Genomic DNA, 7137 nt, shown 5'->3' with positions numbered 1-7137 from the left:
ACAAAGGACCTTAAACACTCATGTTATTTCACTTGCGGACTTCTGTCATCACACTGAAGGACTCTTGTATCAAAAACAAAGAGATTTCTTTCCCTGAGAACACACAGCTGCTTAGTATGTTTTAATTCATAATGTGAAGAGTGGTGTTGGTAAATGACAGTATTTATTTCTTGCTGTTTTACATATGAGTGCTTTTCAACCAACTGGATTTAAAGATATTATATTCATCATATGTAATTAATGAATTTTTATCCTTGAGTCCTTTCAAAAACAAAGCAAGAGTTAATTTACCCAGCATGGTTTATTTGTTTTTTGGGTGTTTTTTTTTTCTTGCTTCTCTTAGCACTTAAAGATCTTAAATCCATCACTTTTATAACATGTGCAGGACCACAAGAGAAGGAAGGACAAAAAGAATAAAAATATAGAGAAGTCTCATTGTCACCATGACATATTGTTATACATCTATTAATAAAGAGATGAAAAATTCTTTATGTTTGTGATGATTTGGATGTTACCTGCCCCCCAACTCTTAAGAAAATCACCCAAACTAGATTCAGGCAAGCTGGAAATTAGAATGAAGTTTTCTATTTACAGCTGAGCACAAGATACAAGCTGGTATTTACAATAGATACAGCTATATACAGAAATATACAAGTTAAAAAGTAATACAGAAACACAATACCCCTCCCAGAAACCTGAGTCCCCAGAAGGGGCTGCCAAACTCTCTTCCACCTTCTTCTCACCCCTCTACCTTACCCCAGATTTGCCTTACAGTCAAGGTGAGTTTGGAGAATCAGCCAGGGGGATTAGGAAGCAGACTGATTAGTCAGACAGCAAGTTAGGTTAGAGAGAAGTGCAGCCCAAAGTCAGAGAGCAAACTCCCTTATCTATGTTTATGCTCTTGTTTTTATATATCTCAATAAGCCTATGAGTGCAGTAGACATCACCATTGTTTCATTTCCACAGCCTATAGTCTAATTCCTCTCACCAAAATATCCTAGCTAGGATCTAACTAGCACAATGACTAACTCATAAATACTTCTTTTCAGACCTCTTCAACTCAAAAACCTGGACCTAAATCTGTCCTTATCTTCTGCTATCTTCTCCTATCAGAAGAACAAAAAAGGGATGGGAAAAAATATCAGTGTTATTAGAATAGGGGTTGCACTCTACCAAGTCACTTTTTTTTTTTAATGAGCTACTGTAATAAGGCAAAAATTACATCATGATTTTACTGTATCAATTAGAATTTGCATGTGTGCCTCTACTAGAATAACAGTATTTTCCAACAGTCCCTTAAAGAATGTAGAAAGAAGCATTCAGAACACCTTATTTTAGACTGTTATGACCACATATATACACATCAGAAATATAAATTATCAAAGTGGATTTATGTCATATTTAGAATCATAGAATCATAGAATCAACCAGGAAGAGACCTCCAAGATCATCCAGTCCAATCTAGCACCCAGCCCTAGCCAATCAACTAGACCATGGCACTAAGTGCCTCAGCCAGGCTTTTCTTGAAGACCCCCAGGGACGGTGCCTCCACCACCTCCCTGGGCAGCCCATTCCGATGGGAAATCACTCCCTCTGTGAAGAACTTCTTCCCAATATCCAGCCTATACCTACCCTGGCACAACTTGAGACTGTGTCCCCTTGTTCTATTGCTGATTGCCTGGGAGAAGAGGCCACTCCCCACCTGGCTACAATGCCCCTTCAGCTAGTTGTAGACAGTAATAAGATCACCCTGAGCCTCCTCTTCTCCAGGCTAAACAGGCCCAGCTCCCTCAACCTCTCCTCATAGGATTTGTGCTCCAGGCCCCTCACCAGCTTTTTTGCCCTTCTCTGGACATGTTCCAGCACCTCAACATCTTTCTTGAATTGAGGGGCCCAGAACTGGACACAGTACTCAAGGTGTGGCCTGACCAGTGCTGAGCACAGGGGAAGAATAACCTCTCTTGACCTATTGGCCACACCATTCCTGATGCAGGCCAGGATGCCATTGGCTCTCTTGGCCACCTGGGCACACTGCTGGCTCATTTTCAGCTTACTATCTATCAGTACTCCCAGGTCCCTTTCCTCCTGGCTGCTCTCCAGCCACTCTGTCCCCATCCTGTAGCTCTACTTGGGGTTGTTGTGGCCAAAGTGCAGAACCCTGCACTTGGCCTTGTTAAATTTCTTGTGGTACTGGATTTATACATGATCCCTTTACATCAGTGATATCCAGGTGGATTCTATTCTGATCTTTAATGGAAAAGAAGAACAAAAGTACCAAGAGAATTACAAGTTTGTTGATGAGTTCAGGAAACAGGTAGAATAAAGAGTATGAACACATTAATTACAGATTTAAATCGGACATGAATTGTTTGTGCATTAAAAGGATGAAAGCAGCAGCTATAATGCTTCAGTGGAAATAAACAGAAAAGGATAGCCTGAGTCTTTGTGATGCTTATAGGTTACTAGAAAGAAATTACAGTATAAATGCTTTGATTCTTTCATTTCTTTGGCATCTAGCACATAATGCATGTTCTTTTCTCTCAGAACTTATATATGTTTCCTGAAAAATAATATGCTTTACTTGAAAGCATATGAAGAGTCACAGTGGTTAACAATGGATTTCATCTTAATTTTGTTTGTTATCTCTGATAGTCACCATCAGCATTCATTTAGGGAAAGAACTTAGGGGAAATTACAGGATGAACTGCTCATTTCTTTGTTACAATTTCCTGGCGCCTATCAAGTAAGCAGTAGTAAGGATCAGAAACAGCTTAAACCCTTGGAACATATATGTACCTATATTGGAACAGTTACTAGACTGAGTCCAGTGAAGAGCCACAAAAATGACTGGGGGACTTGAGCATCTCCCCTATGAATCAATGTGCACAAATATCTGAGGGATGGGTGTCAAGGGGAGGGGACCAACTCTTTTCAGTGGTCAGCAGCAGTAAGACAAGGAGCAACAGCTACAAACTGGAATATAGAAGATTTCACCTCAACATGTGGAGAAACTTCTTTACAGTGAGGGTGACAGAGCACTGGAACAGCATGCCCAGAGAGGTTGTGGAGTTCCCTTCTCTGGAGTCTTTCAAAACCCACCTGGATGAATTCTTGTGTAAACTATACTAGGTGATCCTGCCTCAACAGAGATGTTGGACTCAGTGATCACTGAGGCCCTTCCAACCTCTGAAGTTCTGTGATTCTGGGTATGTAGTAGAATAGAATAGAACAGAACAGAACGGAATAGAATAGAGTAGAATCAACCAGGTTGGAAAAGATCTCCAAGATCATCCAGTCCAACCTAGCACCCAGCCCTGGCCAATCAAATAGACCATGGCACTAAGTGCCTCAGCCAGGCTTTTCTTGAACACCTCCAGGAATGGTGACTCCACCACCTTCTTGGGCAGCCCATTCCAACTCAAATCACTCTCTCTGTGAAGAACTTCCTCCTAACATCCAGCCTAGACTTCCCCCGGCACAACTTGAGACTGTGTCCCCTTGTTCTGTTGCTGGTTGCCTGGGAGAAGAGACCAACTCCCACCTGGCTATGACCTCCCTTCAGGTAGTCATAGACAGCAATGAAGTCACTCCTGAGCCTCCTCTTCTTCAGGCTAAAGAACCCCAGCTCCCTCAGCCTCTCCTTATAGGACTTGTGCTCCAAGCCCCTCACCAGCTTTATAGCTCTTCTCTAGACATGTTCCAGTACCTCAACTGTAAACTGGGGAAATGAGGAAAAATATTAGGTGTGATAAACTGGCACTTGAAGTGTAGAAGTTTATTCTTAATTAAGTCAGTTTAATATACCATTGTCTCGTGACATGGACAGCAGATGAAGATATTACATATTAAACAATCCAATCCCAAAAAGGAAACTAAAACCTGGAGTCACTTTACAGATTGCAGTGTCTATTCTGTCTCACCCCTATGCTAAAAAGGACAAAGAAATCTTCCACTTTCTGTGTGAGTCCTCTGAGCAGTGAGTCATTCTATAAATGAGTGTATTGTTGGCAATAGAAGTGTCTTTCTGTAGATGGGAATTTCTTATTTTGGTGCCTTGCATGGATGTAAGTATTGACTGAAATTCCTACTCAGGCAAGAAGGTACGCCTAGGTTTTTTGTTAGGTGCCTCAGGTAAAGTGCTTATTCAGTATATGGTCAACAGGGATCATTGATTCTGAAGTTTCCCAGAGACTCTTACTCAATCAGGCAGACAGAATCTCCTCTTGAAAGCCTTCAGGCTCATACCTCTCTTCCATGGTTATATAAAGAACATGAGCATTTAAATGTCCATTGTGGTTTTTCAATTCAAATGCAAAATGTAGCCAGAAATAAGCTTATGTAACTTTCCTATTTTTAGCAACATAGAACCAACATCCAAATCAGGATTTAACCATCTTGCTTGCTGCTTCTCTATGAGTGAAGCAAATGTACTCTCATATTGGATGTTTTGGGACTTTGGCTGGTTTGAGAGGTGGGCCTGGACAAACCTCATAAAGTTCAATCAGATCAAGTACATGCTCTTGCATATGGATTGGGGCAATTGCAAGCATAAATACAGGCTGGGCAATGATTGGATAGAGAACAGCCACGTAGAGAAGGACCTGGGGATGTTTGTGTATGGAAAACTGAATACATGCTCACACTGCAGAAAGCTAATCACATTCTGAGTTGCATCAAAAGAGGAATCCCATTGTATGAAAGACATGGACCTGCTTGAGTGGGTCTAGAGGAGGCATCAGATAATCAGAAGGATGGAGCATCTCTCCTACAATGACAGACTAAGAGAGTTGAGGTTGTATAACCTGGACAAGAGAAGGAAAAATCCAGAGAGGCTTTATAGCAGCATTCCAGTATTTAAAAGGAGACTACAGGAAAGACAAGGAGGAACTCTTTGTTGAGGAGTGCAGTGACAGAATGAGGGGCAATAGTTTTAGGCTGAAAGAAGGTAGATTTAGATGAGGTATCTGAAAGAAGTTTTTTACTGTGAAGGTGTTGAGGCACCAGAAGAGATTGTCCAAAGAAGTTGTGGAAGCCTGCTGGCTGGAAGAGTTCAAGGTCAGGTTTGATGAGGCTTCTAGCAACTTGTGGTGGATTAGGAACTGTCCCACTCACTACTTGAAATTCACCAGAATAGCTCAGATGGATTGGAAGTAAGGTGAAGCTGTATTTACAGCATAGCAAAATTTACAAACATATATATACAATACATATAAGTATTTACAACTATATACAAGTTAAAAGTAATACAGAAATCCAAACTCCCTCCTAGACAACTGCCCAGAAAGGCTCAAAGCTATCCCCACACACACTCTTTTTCTTTCTCTCCTCTCTATCTCTGACAGACAAACAAAACAAAGCAGAAGCCAGGAGCAGCCAACAAAGCTTATATGTTAGTTGGAGCGATTAGAAGTGAGATATCAGAACATATCAGGATTAAAAGAAAGTGATTAGATCTAATGACACAGACCAGACAGAGAAACAAACAAGGCAATGTCCCAGGACAAAGTGAGAAAGCATTGTTCATATTTTGATATTTTATCCCTCTCAGCAAACCAATGGATGATACAGTCATTATAATTATTTTCTTTTATCAACCAATGATCTAATTTATCTCATTAAAATATTCCAATTAGCCTTTTACCAGCACACAATTGATCTAAGGAAAGGTACCCCTAGACAGTTGGAACTAAATGATTTTAAGGTTCAGTCAAACCTAAAGAATTCCATGGCTCTATGATAGGATTCTATGCTGCCTAAGTGATTGCTGAATCAGTATTAACCTGTATTACTCTGTACACCACATAATATAGTAAGTGACCATTTACAATACATCCAGTTTTGGTTCCACTGCCTGTACGAACACAGAAGCACATCACTTTACATGCAACTACCTGAAATATCTAGAATCAGGTAATATCTTGAATAACTTCATTAACTTTTGACTTGATTTGTACAGTGGACTTAAAGGAATACTAGTGAAACTAATCTCAGCACTATTTTGGTTAATGCATACACTTAGAATATCTTGACTACTGCAGTGCTATGTTTTCAGCAGTCATAGGTCTATTGATATACTAATCAAAGGGATTTGTGTTAAAAGATTTGTTAATGAGAGACAAGGGCTTTTATTTTGATAGTATTGAAACTCAAAAGCAAAAACTGAATTTATGTCTCCAAAGAACATCATGTGGAGTATGATATAACCAGAACACTTATATATATATATATATATGGCCGTGAGGATGCTCAGAGGGCTGGAGCACCTCTCCTATGAGGACAGACCAAGACAGTTGGGACTGTCCAGTCTGTAGAAGAGGGGGCTTCCAGGTGACCTTACTGTGGCCTTTCAGTATCTGAAGGGGGCCTACAAAAAAGCTGGGGAGGGACTTTTTAGGCTATCAGAGTGGTAGGACTAGGGGGAATGGAGCAAAGCCGGAGGTGGGTAGGTTCAGACTGGACATGAGGAGGAAGCTGTTCATCATGAGCATTGTGAGAGCCTGGAATGGGTAGGCCAGGGAAGTGGTTGAGGCCCCATGGCTGGAGGTGTTTAAGGCCAGGCTGGATGAGGCTGTGGGCAGCCTGCTCTAGGGTAGAGTGTTGCTGCCCGTGGCAGGGGGATTGGATGTAGATGATTCTTGTGGTCCTTTCCAACCCTGGCTGATGCTATGTTTCTATACTGTATAAATACAGTATTTCCTAGAGCTTATTGGTTTTGGGGTTTGTTTGTTGTAATTTTAGTTCCTTTAACTATCTATGAAACTTGAGAGATACTAATAATGATTCGCAGGATCACAGGATGTTAAGGTTTGGAAGGGACCTCTGGAGATCATTGAGTCCAACCCCCCTGCCAAAGTAGGACCACAACCTAGTGCAGGTGACACAGGAAGGCATTCTGACAGGTTTTGAAAGTCTTCAGAGATTCCACACATGGATTCCTTATCAGCCTTTTGTATTTTTAATTATGTAAGTTTGTGATGGTTTGGGTGTTACCTGCTCCCCCACACTTAAGAAATCACCCAGACTAGACTCAGCCACTGGAAATTGAGTGAATGAAGCACAACATACAAGCAATATATACAATATATACAGCTACAGACAGAAATACACAAGTTAGAAAGGTACTACAGAAACACAACA

The sequence above is a fragment of the Pogoniulus pusillus genome, chromosome 3 (genome assembly GCF_015220805.1).
Source record: "Pogoniulus pusillus isolate bPogPus1 chromosome 3, bPogPus1.pri, whole genome shotgun sequence".
In the NCBI taxonomy this organism is placed as follows: Eukaryota; Metazoa; Chordata; class Aves; order Piciformes; family Lybiidae; genus Pogoniulus; species Pogoniulus pusillus.
The sequence above is the reverse complement of the archived record's forward strand: the minus strand, read 5'-3'. Positions refer to the sequence as shown.